This window comes from Atheta coriaria, unplaced genomic scaffold (assembly GCF_025399875.1).
Source record: "Atheta coriaria isolate IRGN ID8LTWV9N9 unplaced genomic scaffold, Caltech_Dcor_3.1 hic_scaffold_5_pilon, whole genome shotgun sequence".
Classification (NCBI taxonomy): domain Eukaryota; kingdom Metazoa; phylum Arthropoda; class Insecta; order Coleoptera; family Staphylinidae; genus Dalotia; species Dalotia coriaria.
The window spans coordinates 9,537,791-9,557,419 of NW_027045447.1; the positions used below are offsets into that span (position 1 = coordinate 9,537,791).

The window sequence follows — 19,629 nt, forward strand, 5'->3', positions numbered from 1 at the left end:
TCAGGTATCTCAAACCCAACTTCTATTGATAAGATTAAGTCTGACCTCCCATCTATGTTGGCTGCTTCAACAGTTGTGTATTTACATGAAAGGCGTGGCCTTGCCGTCAGGTAGGAATACCTGAAGACGTTCCAACTTGAAGCATGGCGAATGACCACCCCTTGTGCTGCTCTTACAAACCTAAAACAAACACAATTAGAAACCAACTAGAAACTTGTTTATATGCTTACACCTGTATTTGGACCCGCTGAATCAGATTCCGCAATCAGAATTTCAATATTCTTATCACATCCAGAGTTATCATCAAGAATACACCAAAATAGTCACTTCGAGCACTAATTCCTGTCCAACCCATGAAGTTTAAACTAAATTCAATGCTCCATAAATGCAAACAAAACGTTTATAGGGGTATCCAAACTTGTTTAAGAACCACGTGCAGTCAGAATTGCGAATGTCTCTCTCCTTTCACTGTTATCAGCACCAATAAGAGTACAGGAGATATCAGATGTCACACTGAGTCTGTAACAGAAAAATATGATTTAAAAACACAGAATCTTCGCTAAAAACATTCATTAGACATTATTTCACGTTCAGAATATGTTTTCTTGAATCAAATCGGTATTAAACTATTGTTTTAAACAAATAAAATGTGATTTTAAGGTTGTGAAGTTATTTTGAGTTATATCTTTGCATATATAATACCATTTTGTGTTTTTCAAAAAGAATTTTGTAGTTTAACTAAGCGCCAAGCTTTCTACACCAACACACATGCAAAACAATCACTCGTTAGGATTAAACAACTGAAAAATCAGCCCCCAGCCCTTCTCATGTATATGCACAAAACTCACACCCACATAAAAAGCTCTACACACCTTCATAACTGCAACAAATGCATTGAGCATTTAGCTAAGGTCCTAATTGATGTCTCCAAGGCTGATTTTCCTGCTTCTGAGTTGTAATTAACTCTTGGGGGCCCATAACAATGTTGCAAGTTGAGGTTCAGGCACACCACGTGTTTCCAATTCGATCACATCATCCACAGAACGTTTCAGCACCATACAAAGGTTGATATCGATAGTTTATGAGTTGATCTAGCGATTGCCAGCCTCGGATTTGCGGGTAGCACCGCAGGAAAGCTGTGAGACTCCTGCAAACACACCTGGTGCACTTAAAATTAACACTTGGCGTATCTTTTGAATTAAAGTGAGATTCGTGAAAATAACACTCTCCGGGGTGTATTCGACTGCGAGGATCACGATGCCGCACTTGGATTTAACTCTTAACGTAAGATTGAAGAGAAATTCGCAAAAGCATTTTTGCTGTCAACGATTTTTCTTCTTGAAATTGACACGTCAACGGTCAAAACTTCTCTCGCGATTTAAAACCAAACCTCACTATAAATCCTGAAGTGTGATACATCATTGAAAAGGGCGCAAAATTCTGCACATTTTGTGTCATTCCCGATCTAATTCGTTAATTTTTTCGTGAAATAATTTTTCTTCCATAAGAGCCCGGGTAAAAAAGTACGAATTTTTAAAAATTTATTTCAGCGGATTTAGACCATCTTGAAGCGAAAAAAATGTATCAAAATTCATGATATTAATCCTAGATTGTTTTCATAAAGTTAGAATTATCACATACTTTCTAAATAAAAAGTTAAAATTTTTGTTTTTGCAAATTTTCCTCCACCACCTCGGAAACTATATAAGGCGGCAATTTTAGATCGGCTCGATCACTTCAATTTCATACTTTTTCGGGTGCACATCGTCACGGTCGCTCTGCGCAAAAATTTGCCTTGAATTTTTGGCAACCTCGCCCGGGTTAGTTTTTGTCAGTTGGCAGCAGCCAATAGAATTCGTCCGTAAGTTTTAAACATGGCGATTAACCCAACTTGAACAAAGGAACAAAGAGTAACACATTTAAACTACTAGTGTAACCTGAAATCAATTGGTGAGTATTAAAACGGAAGATACGATAATTTAATTAAAAAAATTTAATTTTTATTTTTATTTTAGTGTTACCTACTATGAACGAAAATAATAAAAACAAGCTTATTGTGAAGAAAAAAACGAATAATTTCTAACAGCCCACTGGTTAATTGGTAAGTATTATTAACGAAAATAAATATCAATATCATTAAAATATTTTAAATCAATTTTTTTTAAATATTTTTTAGAGCTATGAACAAGAATACCTAACAACCTATTGTGAACAGTGAATATTTTCTAACAACTCAGTGTGAAATTGGTGAGTATTAAAAAAAATAAACAATAATACATTAAAATATTCTAAATTAATTAATTTTTTTAGGAGTTATTATTAACAACAGACAACCGAACAAAAGAAGTGAGCATAAAGAAACTAAAGCAATTTTGCTGATTGAAACTTACGTACTTACCGCTTAGTGTGAGAAAACAAATCCATTCCCAGTGACTTCGGTAAATTTTCTATAATTTTATAAGTTTTTCACTTTTCTGTCTTTGCATGCGATATTAATAATTAAATACAAATATATTTTGTTTACTTTAGGAAACAACAATCAAATGAGACCAAGTAATGGAAAACATGGAATAGATCGACAACCGAGAAAAGGACCAATGGTTAAGGAATAAACCGATGTGTGACAAAGGGACCAATGAAGGAAGGATGGACCAATAGGCCCCGACTCTCGACACCAAACTTTCCCAAATCAACGATGGATTCTCCTGCGAAATGTTGCATTGACATTGTAGTGCGACATTTCGAGGAATGGGATTAAGGTAGGCAGGGGTGATGTTACTGATCAGAAGGCTGGCGTATGCATGACACTCTTGTATCTGGGGGTGGCGTGTGTAACCAGTACTTGGTCATTCGACTAATCCTCCCAGCATTGCTAGAGACGCCGGATGTCTATACGCAGTGAGTTTACATTTATTATTCCTATCGCGATCGCGGTAGATTCAATCGCGTTTTCAAACTCAAAACTCAAAGTTTATTAACAGTTTGTATTAGTTTCATTAATAATAATGTGTCACCGTGAACACTTTTCTTGCACTTTACTAATTTGCTCATATTCCAACCGAATATTGTTTATTATCCGTTTTCGCACGAAAGCACGTAAAATCTCACACACACACACACGCACACTAAACACAACACAATCACTTACACTTTTGCCCTGTTCGTTTCGGCGAGCGTCTGGGTTCTTGGGTCTTGGTGTGTCTAGGCACATCTTCACCTTACATTCTCAACACAACACTTACACGTTCTGTTCACGCAGAACACCACAAATAACACTAATCAAATCAATGCATCGGTCGGGGCATTTTTAGCAGAGTCAAATCTGCAACTGTAAACAATTTTAAGAATGAATGGATTGATTGTTGAATGGATTATTGCTTTGTATGATTGTGTGTTGCACTTAATGACTAATATTTCATTTCATTTGTGTATGTCGTGTTAAATTTTGGGCAACCAAAAACCGGCTGCTGCCGCTGGGATGTAAGCGATCGGTCACTTTTGTTTTCGTTGCAAAATCGTTTTTGCATCCGAGCACAGATCGCCAAACGATTTTGCAGATTTCTTCTATGTTTTCAGGGCGTTTTGTTTGAATTGATAACTAATATTTTAATTTATGTTGCAGGATCCTGGATGCTAGGCCGTTGTGGATGTTCTATGCTGTTTTGTGTTTTAATCTTGAAATTTACTAATCACAACTTTGTTTGCTTGTCTGTTTGATACAGGTATTCGAAGTGCTTGGTGCACTGGTAGAATCATTGATATGAGTGTATTAATAATCATTTATTACTAGTCCTTGTGTCTTATTAAAAACTGTTAAAATTTATGGAAAACCGCTCACAGCGAACTCGAAAAGCTGAATGCTTTGCTGCTGCAAATGTCAATCCATCATTATTCATCAATCGATAAAGAAGATAATTCAAGATACGGGATTCTGATATGATGGGAAAGGATTTCTGCAATATACCAAAGGAAGAAGATCTTAAATGGATAGAATAGATTATAGAAATGAGAAAATTGACGAAATTGCGTTTAAAATGGGACGGCAACCAAGAACCAGTCAGTATCAATTAGAAACAAAATCTGCTTTAATTTCAACTGAACTTCATTTCAATTTTGCGTTAAAATACTTAGAGTCAATCGGTTAACAACTACACACACACACACACACACACATACACTTACACTTTCTGCCCTGTTCATGATCATTGACTGGGCTCTTAGGGTATTGCTGTGCTTCGGCACGGCTTACCTAACATTTTTAACACAACTACACCTACACATTTTTTACATCATCATAAATAACATAAATTAAAACCATACAACATTGGGTCAGCAACAATAGAAACCGAATAAAATGAAGAATGATACTCAAATATTGAATTAGATTTCATATTCTGGCGAAAACATTTGCAGGCAGCCAACTTTAAATTGCATAATTTATAATAAGACACGAAGAAACCAAGCAGATGGAGAATTTTCTTCAAGATGTACGTGGATTCCATTAAGAAAATGGAAAATATTGGCGGACTGAATTATTCCAAACGAGGAGCGAAGTCGAAGATAGAATGGGTCCTGAATTAACAGGAACAACTAAATAATGAACTACAAGTTAAATACAACGAGTAAAATGGAATAGAAAAATTTGATCAAAATGAAAATAGAAATTGGATATGAGTCTCAACTGTCATAAATAATTGTGTTTGTGCATTTTTATATAGTGCGCGTGTGTTGAATTATAGTGCGGGAGTGAAAATCGAATTTCATCAGTTTTTACATTTACATACACACACACACACATACACTTACACTTTCTACCCTGTTCATGATCATTGTCAGGGTTCTTGGGTAGTGGTGTGCTTCGGCACATCTTACCTTACATTTTTAACACAAAAACACCTACATATCACATTTTCAACGTATCAACTTTTGTGCAGTGATGTGCATTATTAATAGTGCGGGAGTGTTGCAATATTGTGCCCGAGTGTTGAATTATAGTGCGGGAGTGAAAATCGAATTTCAAGAATGATACTCAAAGATTGTATTAGATTTTATTTTCTGGAGAAAACATTTGCAAGCAGCCAACTTCAAATAGCATCATTTATAATAAGACACGAAGAAATCAAGCAGATGGAGAATTTTCCCAAAGATGTATGAAGATTAAGAAAATGAAAAATATCAGCCAATCGAATTATTCCGAACGAAGAACGAGAAATTACCAGAAGTCGAAGATATAATGGATCCTGAATTAACAGTAACAACTATGGAATGAACTTCAAGTAAGATACAAAGAGAAAAATTGAACAATTGAATCAAATTGAAAATTGGAATTGGATATGGATAGCAACTGCATGTAAATTATTACAAAAGTTTGTGCGTTTTTATATAGTGCACGAGTGTGTTTATATAGTGCGCGAGTGTGTTTATACAGTGTTTTAAAAGAATCAACAACTATTTAGAAGTATAGAAGACAGAAGACAAAACCCCAGAAGAAGGAACTTATCAAGAAAAATATCATCCTCAACTGAAAATAAATGGAATTGGATACATCTCAGAAAGAGAAATGAAATAAAATGGAAACGTTTTAAATGCTGATATCAACTTATAGTGAAGTAAGCTGTGAATTATTAATAGCACGAGTGTTGAAGTATGTATAAAGGGCCGTTACACAAGTGTTAAAAAGTGAGTAAGTGGGAGTAAGTCGTGAAATATTTAATACTCCTTTACAGGCTCTAAACAGTTTGGTACGATTGCAGAAAAGTCACTGGTTTGAAGCTAGTCATGTTGCACGCTGCTGCTCGTTGTTGAATGCGAAACAAGAAGATCCTTCCATCCGAGGCCAAGAAGAGATGAGGCGTTTTATTGATATATAAGTATTATCAAAAGAAGTTGAGGTGAGCTACATTTACAATAAATTTGGTCGCAATAATATTTATTTTCATATATATATTTTAATGTTAGCAGAAGATGCCGAAGAAGCAGATGATCCGTCCACGCCGAGGTTGGATTGTGAATGTCTCAGCCCAGCCATCTTCCGCCTTGGGGGTCAGGGCCTGATGTGTATACCCATCAAGGAATGGGCTACTACCCTCAGGGTCAAAACTGAAAGAAACTGAGGTGAGTTTCTATTACACAATTTTTATCACTAGATTTTTTTATTTCATTTATTTTATTGATGTTAATTTCAGCTGAAGACGAAGAAGAAGAGGCTGATGTGATGCAGCGTTCCACTAACGCCGATGTCGATCCTGAAGGTCTCTGGCTCAGCTATCTTTTCTGCCTTTAGTCAGGGCCTGAATGTGTATACCCCATCAAGGAATGGGCTACTGACCTCAGGGTATGCCAAACTGAAAGAAAACTGAGGTGAGTTTTATTACAACATTTTTCTTATCACTTTTTTATTTACTTATTTTATGGATGTTAATCTCAGCTGAAGACGAAGAAGAAGACGCCGATATGATGCAGTTCCACTAACGCCGATGTCGATCCTGAAGGTCTTGGCTCAGGTATCTTTCCGCCTTTGGGGGTCAGGGCCTGGTGTGTATACCCATCAAGGAATGGGCTACTGCCCTCAGGGGTATGCCAAATTGGAAAGAAACTGAGGTGAGTTTTATTACAATCATTTTCTTATCACTAGATTTTTTATTTACTTATTTTATTGATGTTAATTTCAGCTGATGTGTATACCCATCAAGGAATGGGCTACTACCCTCAGGGGTTTGCAAAACTGGAAAGAAACTGAGGTGAGTTTTATTACAATCAATTTTTTATCACAAGATTTTTATTTACTTATTTTATTGATGTTAATTTCAGCTGAAGACGAAGAAGAAGAGGCCGATGTGATGCAGTTCCACTAACGCCGATGTCGATCCTGAAGGTCTCAGCTCAGCTATCTTTCCGCCTTTGGGGGTCAGGGCCTGATGTGTATACCCATCAAGGAATGGGCTACTGCCCTCAGGGGTATGCCAAACTGGAAAGAAACTGAGGTGAGTTTTATTACAACATTTTTCTTATCACTTTTTTATTTACTTATTTTATGGATGTTAATCTCAGCTGAAGACGAAGAAGAAGACGCCGATATGATGCAGTTCCACTAACGCCGATGTCGATCCTGAAGGTCTTGGCTCAGGTATCTTTCCGCCTTTGGGGGTCAGGGCCTGATGTGTATACCCATCAAGGAATGGGCTACTGCCCTCAGTGGTTTGCCAAACTGGAAAGAAACTGAGGTGAGTTTTATTACAATCATTTTTTTATCACAAGATTTTTTATTTACTTATTTTATTGATGTTAATTTCAGCTGAAGACGAAGAAGAAGAGGCCGATGTGATGCGGTTCCACTAACGCCGATGTCGATCCTGAAAGACTGGTTCAGCTATCTTTCCGCCTTTGGGGATCAGGGCCCGATGTGTATACCCATCAAGGAATGGGCTACTGCCCTCAGGGGTATGCCAAACTGGAAAGAAACTGACGTGAGTTTTATTACAATATTAACTACGAGTAACAACTAATACAAATAATTCAATATTAATACATTTTAAAATAATTATTTCTGTTTTTAGAACTTTCATGAACTTCCGATGTGTATACCCATCAAGGAATAGGCTGCTGTCTCCCGGGGAATAAATTAATATTTGTTCGTAATAATATTTGATTAATTTTTTTTTGACTGTTAACAGAAGTCAAAGAAGAAGATGTGATCCGTCCACGTCGAGGTTGATCCTAACGGTCACAAATTAGCCAGTTGTCCAGCTGATCACCAAGGGTCAGGGCCTGATGTGTATACCCATCAAGGAATGGGTTCCTACCCTTGCAAAGCCGGAAAGTAACTGAGGTGAGTGTTGTATTCATTTTTTATTATATAATTTTATTTACTTATTATATTATTGTTAACCGTAGCTGAAGAAGAATCCGATGTGATGCAGTTCTATTCATGCCGAGATCGATTCTGATGTATCCAGCTTCCCAACGAAAAAAAAGCTTTTGGGGCAGGGTTCGATGTGTATACCCGTCAAGGAATGGGCTGCTGCCTCCAAGGGTATGAACAGTCGGCAAAATGCTGAGGTGAGTGGATTTACAATTAATATCAATTAAATTCTACTCACAATATTATTAATTTTCGTAATTATCAAATTTCAATAATATTTTAATATTAACATGTTTTGAATTTCTTATTTGATGTTATATAAATTACGTCTTCATGAGTATTTATAAAATTATTTACAGAAGTTGGATGATGGCATCATTTCTCTGGGGATGAAGATGAGGTTTTAAGTATATGGGGGCATAGCGCAGCAACATACACACTAATTATAAATTTTTTAATTGCCTTAGTATTTTTTGTTTTTCATAGATTTGTGAAGAAAAATGAAGAGTGAAGAAGACTAAGAAGAAAGAAAATAGAAGAGTAAAGAAGACTAAGAAGAAAGAAAATAGAAAAGTGAAGAAAACTAAGAAGAAAGAAAATAGAAGACTAAGAAGAAAGAAAATAAAAGAGTGAAGAAGACTAAGAAGAAAGAAAATAGAAGAGTAAAGAAGACTAAGAAGAATGAAAATAGAAAAGTGAAGAAAACTAAGAAGAAAGAAAATAGAAGACTAAGAAGAAAGAAAATAAAAGAGTGAAGAAGACTAAGAAGAAAGAAAATAGAAGAGTAAAGAAGACTAAGAAGAATGAAAATAGAAAAGTGAAGAAAACTAAGAAGAAAGAAAATAGAAGAGTGAAGAAGACTAAGAAGAAAGAAAATAGAAGATATCTTATTCTACAAAAAAGAATACAGAAGAAAAATAATCAAATCTCAGAATGAGATAACTTTGAATTGTGTTTCATATGTTCACGAGCAGTTCGTAGTGTAGTAGTAGAATGCACGTAGTCGTAGTAATAGAAAGTAGTAGTAGTATTAGTTGTAGTTATAGTGGACTGCAAAATGAACATTGAAATGCAATCAGTTATCATTACCTTCTGTTGCTGATTTCCTTAATTCATAGATGTAACAAAGCCGAAGTAAGTTGACTTTATTTTTGGTTATTACTCAGTTTTGTCACTTACAAATTTCAATGTGACTTGTATTTTCAACTGTAGATAGTTGAAAGTAATAATTAACCTTATTTTGTCTACTTTAACACCTTCTACAATATATTTATTGTTTTAGGAAGGAACACGATGAGTTTCTGCCAACGTCGAGGTGTCTACGGGGTATGGGTAGTATCATTTCGTTTCTATATCGCGAATTTTAGACAAATAAAATCAAGTCAATTCTTCTGCGAACAACATTAAACAATACGAACAATATTAAAAATTATCTATATTCGAATTTTAACAACCGCGCCGCGTCTACCGCGTGGTAATCAGGGGCGCAACATAATTATTATTAAACAAACACTGCATGTTTCCGCATCAATCAACATACTGCCTTTGGAGGTGAGGACAGAGACTGCACCCATCTGGAACCTCTGAGGGTGGTCGCCGCGTTCATCATCATATTCATAATTATAAATTTGATATAATGGACAATCGGGTTGCATGTCCATCGCGAGCGACAGACACTACACAACCAACACTACACTAACACATACACACACATTACACTTACCTTACACATATCGGAAGGGCGGTGCAGCCGATGAACACATTTTTGCCATTGTTATCTCGATTATTTGCTTTGATTTATTAAAAAAATAATCGAAATAACATTAACCCGGCTCAGGGGATGGTTATTGAAAACTTTCCACCTGGGTAATTCTTGTCAGGCGAGGACTAATTTTTGCTTGTTTTAGGGATTTTGCATCTGAGTCTGACATCGTAGAAGGACCATTCTAGTATCAGATTGTAAGTAATTAATTCCTTTATCATTTTTCTAAATAACTTTTATGATTATCGTACAAATTGACCCCCAAAATTGCATTTTTATGTTTGAAGGACTAATTTTTGCTTGTTTTAGGGATTTTGCACCTGAGTCTGACATCGTAGAAGGACCATTCTGGTATCAGATTGAAAGTAATTAATTCCTTTATCATTTTCCTCAATAACTTTTGTGATTATCGTACAAATTGATCCCAAAAAGTGCATTTTTATGTTCAAAAGACTAATTTTTGCTTGTTTTAGGGATTTTGCACCTGAATATGACATCGTAGAAGGACCATTCTAGTATCAGATTGTAAGTAATTAATTCCTTTATCATTTTCCTCAATAACTTTTGTGATTATCGTACAAATTGATCCCAAAAAGTGCATTTTTATGTTCGAAGGACTAATTTTTGATGGTTTTAGGGATTTTGCACCTGAGTCTAACATCGTAGAAGGACCATTTTGGTATCAGATTGTAAGTAATTAATTCCTTTATCATTTTTTTAAATAACTTTTATGATTATCGTACAAATTGACCCCCAAAATTGCATTTTTATGTTTGAAGGACTAATTTTTGCTTGTTTTAGGGATTTTGCACCTGAGTCTGACATCGTAGAAGGACCATTCTAGTATCAGATTGTAAGTAATTAATTCCTTTATCATTTTTCTAAATAACTTTTGTGATTATCGTACAAATTGACCCTCAAAATTGCATTTTTATGTTCGAAGGACTAATTTTTGCTTGTTTTAGGGATTTTGCACCTGAGTCTGACATCGTAGAAGGACCATTCTGGTATCAGATTGTAAGTAATTAATTCCTTTATCATTTTCCTCAATAACTTTTGTGATTATCGTACAAATTGATCCCAAAAAGTGCATTTTTATGTTCAAAAGACTAATTTTTGCTTGTTTTAGGGATTTTGCACCTGAGTCTGACATCGTAGAAGGACCATTCTAGTATCAGATTGTAAAGTACTTCAATTCTATCATTCTCACAACTTTTGTGACATTCTACAAATTGATCCCAAAAAAGTGCATTTTTATGTTCGAAGGTGACCAATTTTGATGGTTTTAGTGGATTTCCGCACCTGAGCCCAACATCGTAGAAGGACTATTTTGGTATCAGATTGTAAGTACTAATTCCTTTATCATTTTTCTATAACTCCTTTTGTGACATCGTACAAATTGATCCCAAAAAAGTGCATTTTTATGTCTAAAAAAGACTAATTTTGCTTGTTTTAGGGATTTGCACCTGAGTCTGACATCGTAGAAGGACCATTCTAGTATCAGATTGTGTACTTCAATTCTCTTTATCATCTTTTTCTAAATAACTTTGTGAATAGTCTCTAAATTAACCCTTAAAATTGCATTTTTATGTTCAAAAGACTAATTTTGCTTGTTTTAGGGATTTTGCACCTGAAAGTCTGACATCGTAGAAGGACCATTCTGTATCAGATTGAAAGTACTAATTCCTTTATCATTTTCCTCAATAACTTTGTGATTATCAAAATAAAATTGATCCCAAAAGTGCATTTTATGTTCAAAAGACTACTTTTGCTTGTTTTAGGATTTTGCACCTGAATATGCATATCGTAGAAGGACCATTCTAGTATCAGATTGTAAAGTAATTACCCTTTATCATTTTCTCAATAACTTTTGGGATTATCGTACAAATTGATCCCAAAAAGTGCATTTTATGTTCGAAGGACTACCTTTTGATGGTTTTAGGGATTTTTGTACCTTGAGTCTAACATCGTAGAAGGACCATTTTGGTATCAAATAAAGTAAATGAACCTCTATCATTTCTTAAATAACTTTTATGATTATCGTACAAATTGACCCCCAAAATTGTATTTTTATGTTTGAAGGACTAATTTTTAGCTTGTTTTAGATTTTGCATCTGAGTCTGACATCGTAGAAGGACCTCATTCTAGTATCAGATTGTAAGTACTAATTCCTTTATCATTTTCTAAATAACTTTATGATTATCACAAATTGACCCCCAAAATTGCATTTTATGTTTGAAGGACTAATTCTTGCTTAAGTTTTTAGGATTTTGCACCTGAGTCTGACATCGTAGAAGGAATTCATTCTGTATCAGATTGAAAGTACTAATTCCCTTTATCATTTTCCTCAATAACTTTGTGATTATCGTACAAATTGATCCCAAAAAGTGCATTTTATGTTCAAAGACTAATTTTTGCTTGTTTTAGGGATTTTGCACCTGAATATGACATCGTAGAAGACCATTCTAGTATCAGATTGTAAGTACTCAATTCCCTTTATCATTTTCCTCAATAACTTTTGTGATTATCGTACAAATTGATCCCAAAAAAGTGCATTTTTATGTTCGAAGGACTAATTTTTGATGGTTTTGTGGGATTTTGGTAGCAACCGCAACGGAAGTACAAATACTACGTATTGCTAAGTGTGTTACTGGTTTCCGATTCAAATTTAATCTACTTTCAGAATCCGAAAGCAAATTTACAAATTCAATTATTACAGAACCTGCATTTTGCTGAAAAAAGATTTCGTCATAAAAGGCAAAACATTTTTCTTTTTTATGTCGAATGTTGTTTTCAAAATTGCAAATAGGGCCCTAAACGGTTAGCATAAAGCCAAAAAGTTACTAAAATAATCGATGTAAAATTAAATTATCAATCACATAATCCGAAAACAGAATTTAAAATTCAACTTTTAATTTTCAACATAAAAAAGAGAAATCTTTTGCCTTTTTATAACAAAATCTTTTCTTTAAAAAATTTTGTGCCATTTTTGGTTTTTCAATAATGATGCTTATCTTGTCCAGGAATTTTCCTGGGATCAAGAATATGCAATTATTTTTATTCTAGCCCCTTTTAGTTGTCGAGATATCTCACTATTTAATCTTCATAAATTAGCTATCTCGACAACCAAAAGGGCTAGAATAAAAATAACTACATATTCTTGATCCCAAAGAATTCTAGACAAGATGGCATAATTTTCAAATGAAGAAATGGGCACAAAAATTTTAAAGAAAAGTTTTATATAAAAAAGGCAAAAGATTTCTTTTATGTTGAAAATTAAAAGTTGGAATTTTGAAATTCTGTTTGAGGCTGCTGATATATAATTTAATTCTATACATCGATTATTTTAGTAAAGTTTTTTCCTAGCATTAACCGTTTAGGCCCTATTTGCAATTATAATAAAATACGTGTATCCCGTCGGAATCGTCTAATTTATGAAGATTAAATGGTAATTATCTCGACAACTAGAAGGGCTAGAAAAAAAAGAACTACATATTCTTGATCCTTGAAGAATTCTGGACAAGATGGCATCATTATTGAAAAACCACAAACATGGCACAAAAAATTTTGTCGACAAATTCCAGTGAAATTATACACAAAAATCTTTTGAATATTAGGATCGCAGAAAGTGCAGTAGGCTGGTGAATAGCAGGTAATTTCTAATAGCGACGTAGTTTAGTGACTCATGGATAGATGGCACTAGTGATACCGTTTTCAAATTAATATTGATACAAATTGACTTTGAATTATTTCCCATATCTAACAGTGACATTACCATTTAAGTTTAAGGAATTTATAGATTAATTAAAAGAGTAATGATGTTGCGAGCTATGTTCTCGGTTTGGGACAAATAAAACAATAAAAATTTATAGTTAAAAATATAAAACTACAATTTTTATTTGAACATGTAGAATACATATACATCACAAACTCAATTTTTGAATATATACAGCATTTTTAAAAATACAAGCATAAAAACAGGATAATATTATACAATTATATAATGCTCTTTTTATAACTATTAACAAAATAAACAAAAATGATATCAATAACAGCTTCAAAATGTTGTAAATTCATTCAATCGTATTTGGAATCATCATCAACACCGGCAATCCAATCTTTAATTTCTCGGACTCTATAATAAGTATTAGTATATATAAATCTCGCAATAAATTTCAATACCGAGAGACACAGAATTAAATGTTCATCTGGGAAAATTAATTCAAACATATTCTAGCAGCGCGTTCGCGTGTTATACTAAAAAAAACTACAATTCCTAGCGCAACGAGTACTACGGCGCAAACACAACTTTCATTATAACTCGCGTTACGGAATTTTCTGGCAAAACATTTTTATACTGGGAGATGCAAAATTAAATTCTGCATCTGGGAAAATTAATCCGAACTAATTATGACACCGCGTTCGCGTGTTATAACAAAAAAACTACAATTCCTAGCGCAACGAGTACTACGGCGCAAACACAACTTTCACTATAACTCGCGTTACGGAATTTTCTGGCAAAACATTTTTATACTGGGAGATGCAAAATTAAATTCTGCATCTGGGAAAATTAATCCGAACTAATTATGACACCGCGTTCGCGTGTTATAACAAAAAAACTACAATTCCTAGCGCAACGAGTACTACGGCGCAAACACAACTTTCATTATAACTCGCGTTACGGAATTTTCTGGCAAAACATTTTTATACTGGGAGATGCAGAATTAAATTCTGCATCTGGGAAAATTAATCCGAACTAATTATGACACCGCGTTCGCGTGTTATAACAAAAAAACTACAATTCCTAGCGCAACGAGTACTACGGCGCAAACACAACTTTCATTATAACTCGCGTTACGGAATTTTCTGGCAAAACATTTTTATACTGGGAGATGCAAAATTAAATTCTGCATCTGGGAAAATTAATCCGAACTAATTATGACACCGCGTTCGCGTGTTATAACAAAAAAACTACAATTCCTAGCGCAAGGAGTGACAAAAATCACCCTTTCATTCAAATTTTCGCGGGTTCCTACGGTGCCCTGAACACGAGTCACTTTTACCGCTAGCCTCGTAAGGTGCCCTGAATCGAGTCACTTCTACCGCTAACAAATACCACCCGGCGGAGATTTCTGGCAATTCTGCTTTTTGAAATCCTCGCTGAAAATTAATCCGAACTAGGTATGCCCGAGTTCGCGTGTTATAACAATAACGCGCAAATATACAAAAATTTAACTATAACTCGCGTACCTAATTTTCTGGCAATCAGAAGTATAAACATACATGCAAAATGTACATATATCTAAGAAAATAAAAATAAATTGAGACTTACCAGGAGTGCAAATCCTGAGATTGAGAATCGTAGAACAAGTATTGAAGCCAAGTAGGAAACATATCAGAGAATGGATTTGCATTAAAACCAGAATTGTTCGCTTGAATCGACACTACAAAACCCGAAATTTTGAACTGTACTGAAGAGAAATTCCCGATCAAATAAAACTGCGGTAAGAACAAATCAAAATAATTCAATGAAATATTTAATCAAAAGAATAGAAATACTAACACCGATAAATAAATAGAAGTCAAACAATTCTCGTGTGCAAGTTGTAGGGTACGGAATAAATATATTTTTATCTGTTTTATTTTCATGCATCAACCGGCCTAGCATCTCGCATCAGTCGGGGGAGCAAACCGAAAAGAAATGTCAATAAATTCGCATATCAGGGGCATTCCAGTGTAAACATTAAACATCAGTAAAAATAAGCATATCCCAGGCGGGCAATGTATTAAATTTATAGTAATTCAAACCGGAATGACAATTACAATGACGCGAAACTGAACTATGCCCATGAAATGAAGAATTTAATTATAATCTCACCCATGTACTCTCTCCACGTGTATGGTAACTCATGGCCCTCACTGGTATTTCTTCAATTACTATAATAAATGAATAAAAGTTAAAACATGTTATATAAATGCAAAATAAAAGAATGTTATCAATTCGTGCATCAAAACACGATGTTTGTTGTCGAAATGTGGGTGCACGGTGCATTCCACACGGCGAACGAGATAAGAACACACTAGTTGTAAACAAACACCGATAAGCGTCAATAGTCAGAAGATTGAACACAATGCTAGCTGGCAATGTCGGCACAAGTTAGAAACGCTTAGATTTTAATTTGAATTTAATAAAAGATGCAAACGTTCATATGAATTTACTGTATTAATTAGGTTTTAAGACCGTATTGTTTGCAACAGAGGCGCAATACCGGCAGCGGCCATGATGCGCCTGAAAGGGGAACACATGCACGGCGAACGCGACGTTATATCGGATACCGACAGGCGCATAGAACGGAAAACTAAATCAATTACATTTATTATTCTAACTTTAAATTAAGTCCAATGTTATTTACGCAAGTGCAGAATAAAATAAATAGCAATTCTTACCAATTGGAAGATGGCCGACGGCACTTCACAACAGGTAAACAACATGGCCGCGATACACTTAGGTACGCGCAAATAATAAATAACAGTACTAAAGTTACTAAAGTCAAGTTAAAAAAATTAAATAGTCAATTGATGATCGAATATAATACGAACTGGAAAGTAGAAGTCCGGATAAACGATACGAGTCGCACAAAACACGTCTGAATCAACCAGAGACCGACACGAAACTGGTCGCAAGCTGTATAAGCAACGATGAGGCAGTTTATGATAAGAAAGCAAGAGATGCGCAAAGCCGGCGGTGCGTCGATGAAACGCGACCATATGCGCGAATTGCATTTGGCAGTTTACCTGGGATCAAAACTAAACTAAGATGCAGCAATATGCGGCGTGAGGTGTTGGCAACGACGACACACGGCAATGCGATAAGAAAGTGTATATTGTGTTCCAATAAACACAATGCTTTATTTTACAATTTTTAGTCCATGCTATTGCGATATATAAATGATACAGTGGTTTCGAAATTTAGATTAGTAAGGATAATAAAAAATTAAAATTCGATTTGCGTATTTCTGATTTCTTATGCTGACAGATTGCCAGATTTAGTGATATTTAATTTGAACATGCATCGTTTTTCGTTTACCGGGTAACACATTAGTCCGTAATCATCAGTTGATAATAAAAATGTATTAGAATTAATATAAAATTGTTAGTCATATTCATGAAGGAATTGAAGAATATTTGCTTAAATTTACGATCCTAATATAATAAACAGCAACGGTGTGTTTTGATTTCACGAAATAAAGATTCGATACCTGCAGGTAAACAAACTTATCTCTTGCGCGAAATCGCGTGATCCACACGGACACGGTGTGCACTCACTACCACCAACAAGCAATATTTAATGCAAAACCATAAATCTTAGCGCCATCTAACCTTTGAAAATATTAATCAACTACAAAACAAATCATCAAATTATCAAATATGCAACAAAAATATGCAAAACAAGTCAATACATATCTGGAAATGAGGTAAATAAATTTCAATACAGGGAGACACAGAATTAAATTCCGCATCAGAGAAAATGATTTCGAACTTATTGTGACACCGCGTTCGAGTGTTCAATCATTTCATTTTATTCAACCGCGAATATCTGGTAAACTAAAAGAAATAAATAGGATCTGATCGCAGCGTCTTTATCTACGGACTAATCTCTATAAGATAAGATAGTTAAAACGGAAATCTGTGAAATGAAATTTTAATTCTTAAGAAAAAAATTGCCAAGGGGGGCTGCTTGATACTTTTTTTCGACGATTTTTGATAATTCATATCTCTTAAAATAAAAGAGATAGCTACCAACGAATTGCTGATTATGAAAGATTGGAAAATTCTCAATCAGATAAAAATATAAAATAATTATATTTCCTACAGTAAAAGGTCGAAAATCGCGACTGAAAGTGCTAAAAAGTGACATTTCTCTATTTTTGGCCATTTTATTCAAACGCGAATATCTCGTAAACTAAAAGAGATAAAAGTTAAGATCTGATCGCAGCGTCTTAATCTACGGACTAAAAGAGATAATCTCTATCAGATAGAATAGTTAAAACGGAAATCTGTGAGATGAAATTTTCAATCTTAAGAAAAAAATTGCCAAGGGGGGGTGCTTGATACTTTTTTTCGACGATTTTCAAAAATTCATATCTCTTAAACTAAAAGAGATAGCTACCAACGAATTGTTGATTATGAAAGATTGGAAGATTCTCAATCAGATAAAAATATAAAATAATTATATTTCCTACAGTAAAAGGTCGAAAAACGCGACTAAAAGTGCTAAAAAGTGACATTTTGCAATTTTTGCCCATTTTATTCAATCGCGAATATCTCGTAAACTAAAAGAGATATTTAAGATCTGATCGCAGCGTCTTAATCTACGGACTAATCTTTATAAGATAAGATAGTTAAAACGGAAATCTGTGAGATGAAATTTTAATTCTTAAGAAAAAATTGCCAAGGGGGGGTGCTTGATACTTTTTTTCGACGATTTTTGATAATTAATATCTCTTAAACTAAAAGAGATAGCTACCAACGAATTGCTGATTATGAAAGATTGGAAAATTCTCAATCAGATAAAAATATAAAATAATTATATTTCCTACAGTAAAAAGTCGAAAATCGCGACTGAAAGTGCTAAAAAGTGACATTTCTCAATTTTTGCCCATTTTATTCAAACGCGAATATCTCGTAAACTAAAAGAGATATTTAAGATCTGATCGCAGCGTCTTAATCTACGGACTAATCTCTATAAGATAAGATAGTTAAAACGGAAATCTGTGAGATGAAATTTTAATTCTTAAGAAAAAAATTGCCAAGGGGGGGTGCTTGATACTTTTTTCGACGATTTTTGATAATTAATATCTCTTAAACTAAAAGCGATAGCAACCAACGAATTGCTGATTATGAAAGATTGGAAAATTCTCAATCAGATAAAAATATAAAATAATTATATTTCCTACAGTAAAAGGTCGAAAATCGCGACTAAAAGTGCTAAAAAGTGACATTTCTCAATTTTTGCCCATTTTATTCAAACGCGAATATCTCGTAAACTAAAAGAGATATTTAAGATCTGATCGCAGCGTCTTAATCTACGGACCAATCTCTATCAGATAGAATAGTTAAAACGGAAATCTGTTTAGTTAAAAAATACATACACAAGCTTGATAGATCTTTCTTAATGATGAGAATCAACATGGCGGCGATATATATCCGATTTATTTCGTAACCGACACCAAACACAACGCTGAGTGAAGAATGTTATCAAATCCACTATCACGTGACTTGTAATATACATAACAAACGCAATCAAACCGGCATTTCCAAACATTAAACTAATTACAATAGTCGCAAAGTACAAATAAATAGTCGATTGACCTTTGAGTGTAACACAAATTTAGAATATTGAAGTCTGAATAAACGATATAAGTCTCTCAAAACACGACTGGACTAACCAGCGACCGGCACGAAACTGGCTGCAATCCACCGATGGGGCATACCGAAACTGCGTAAACAATGACGAGACAGTATATGATAAGAAAGTAAGCGGTGCGCAAAGACGGCGCGTCGACGGTACGCGATCTTGTGCGTGAATTTGCAATAGGAACATTACCTGTGATCTAAACTGAAGTAGACTTCGCTGCATGCAGCAAGTTGATGTGGCGCTAGGAGATAGCGCGCGAGACACATGCGATAAAAAAGTTGTTTACACCGAATCGCAGATAAACGCATTGTACGAGTACACAAAACTATTCTCGTGCCCACGTTTGTCGATAAATATAAAAATAAGCCGTATAACTCGATTTTATGATTTTCAGTGCATCCTAGTACCATCTATGAAAGCGATAGGTACTAGTCCCACTATTTAGACTATTATAATTATTCATAGCTGATATCTTCTAAACTAAAAGAGATAGCAACCACAAAATTGTAGATTATGAAAGATTGGGAAATTCTGTATAAGAAAGAAATTTAATATAATTTAATTTCATGGGGTAAAAGGTCTAAAATC

The 19,629-nt window shown here is 34.5% G+C and overlaps 5 long non-coding RNA genes across 9 annotated transcripts; 3 read left to right on the forward strand and 2 right to left on the reverse strand.

Annotated features, from left to right (window-relative positions):
* The first annotated feature begins 1,865 nt into the window (after window positions 1-1,865).
* LOC135792891 (uncharacterized) lies at window positions 1,866-2,652 on the forward strand. Its single transcript, XR_010548485.1, has 5 exons — window positions 1,866-1,950; window positions 2,016-2,101; window positions 2,177-2,247; window positions 2,311-2,438; window positions 2,530-2,652. It is a non-coding gene; the product is annotated as an uncharacterized lncRNA (long non-coding RNA).
* A 3,680-nt stretch (window positions 2,653-6,332) lies between these two features.
* Window positions 6,333-8,010, reverse strand: LOC135792387 (uncharacterized). 3 transcript variants are annotated; one of them, XR_010548294.1, is made up of 6 exons: window positions 7,870-8,010; window positions 7,271-7,803; window positions 7,027-7,185; window positions 6,787-6,967; window positions 6,404-6,595; window positions 6,333-6,344 (listed from the first exon to the last, which is right to left on the reverse strand). It is a non-coding gene; the product is annotated as an uncharacterized lncRNA (long non-coding RNA). The 3 variants fall into 3 exon arrangements; XR_010548296.1 differs by having other exon boundaries at window positions 7,271-7,798; window positions 7,870-8,004; XR_010548295.1 differs by having other exon boundaries at window positions 7,271-7,823; window positions 7,870-7,997.
* Window positions 7,689-8,306, forward strand: LOC135792388 (uncharacterized). Its single transcript, XR_010548297.1, has 3 exons — window positions 7,689-7,828; window positions 7,894-8,058; window positions 8,221-8,306. It is a non-coding gene; the product is annotated as an uncharacterized lncRNA (long non-coding RNA).
* Window positions 8,307-9,755: 1,449 nt separating this feature from the next.
* Window positions 9,756-12,082, forward strand: LOC135792389 (uncharacterized). Of its 3 annotated transcripts, none has more exons than XR_010548299.1 (7): window positions 9,756-9,820; window positions 9,933-9,988; window positions 10,097-10,148; window positions 10,261-10,312; window positions 10,425-10,476; window positions 10,589-10,644; window positions 12,051-12,082. It is a non-coding gene; the product is annotated as an uncharacterized lncRNA (long non-coding RNA). The 3 variants fall into 3 exon arrangements; XR_010548298.1 differs by lacking the exon at window positions 12,051-12,082 and adding an exon at window positions 10,753-10,805; XR_010548300.1 differs by lacking the exon at window positions 12,051-12,082 and adding an exon at window positions 10,753-10,805 and having other exon boundaries at window positions 10,589-10,640.
* A 2,876-nt stretch (window positions 12,083-14,958) lies between these two features.
* On the reverse strand, window positions 14,959-16,838 carry LOC135791937 (uncharacterized). Its single transcript, XR_010548157.1, has 2 exons — window positions 16,071-16,838; window positions 14,959-15,560 (listed from the first exon to the last, which is right to left on the reverse strand). It is a non-coding gene; the product is annotated as an uncharacterized lncRNA (long non-coding RNA).
* Between the last annotated feature and the right edge of the window lie 2,791 nt (window positions 16,839-19,629).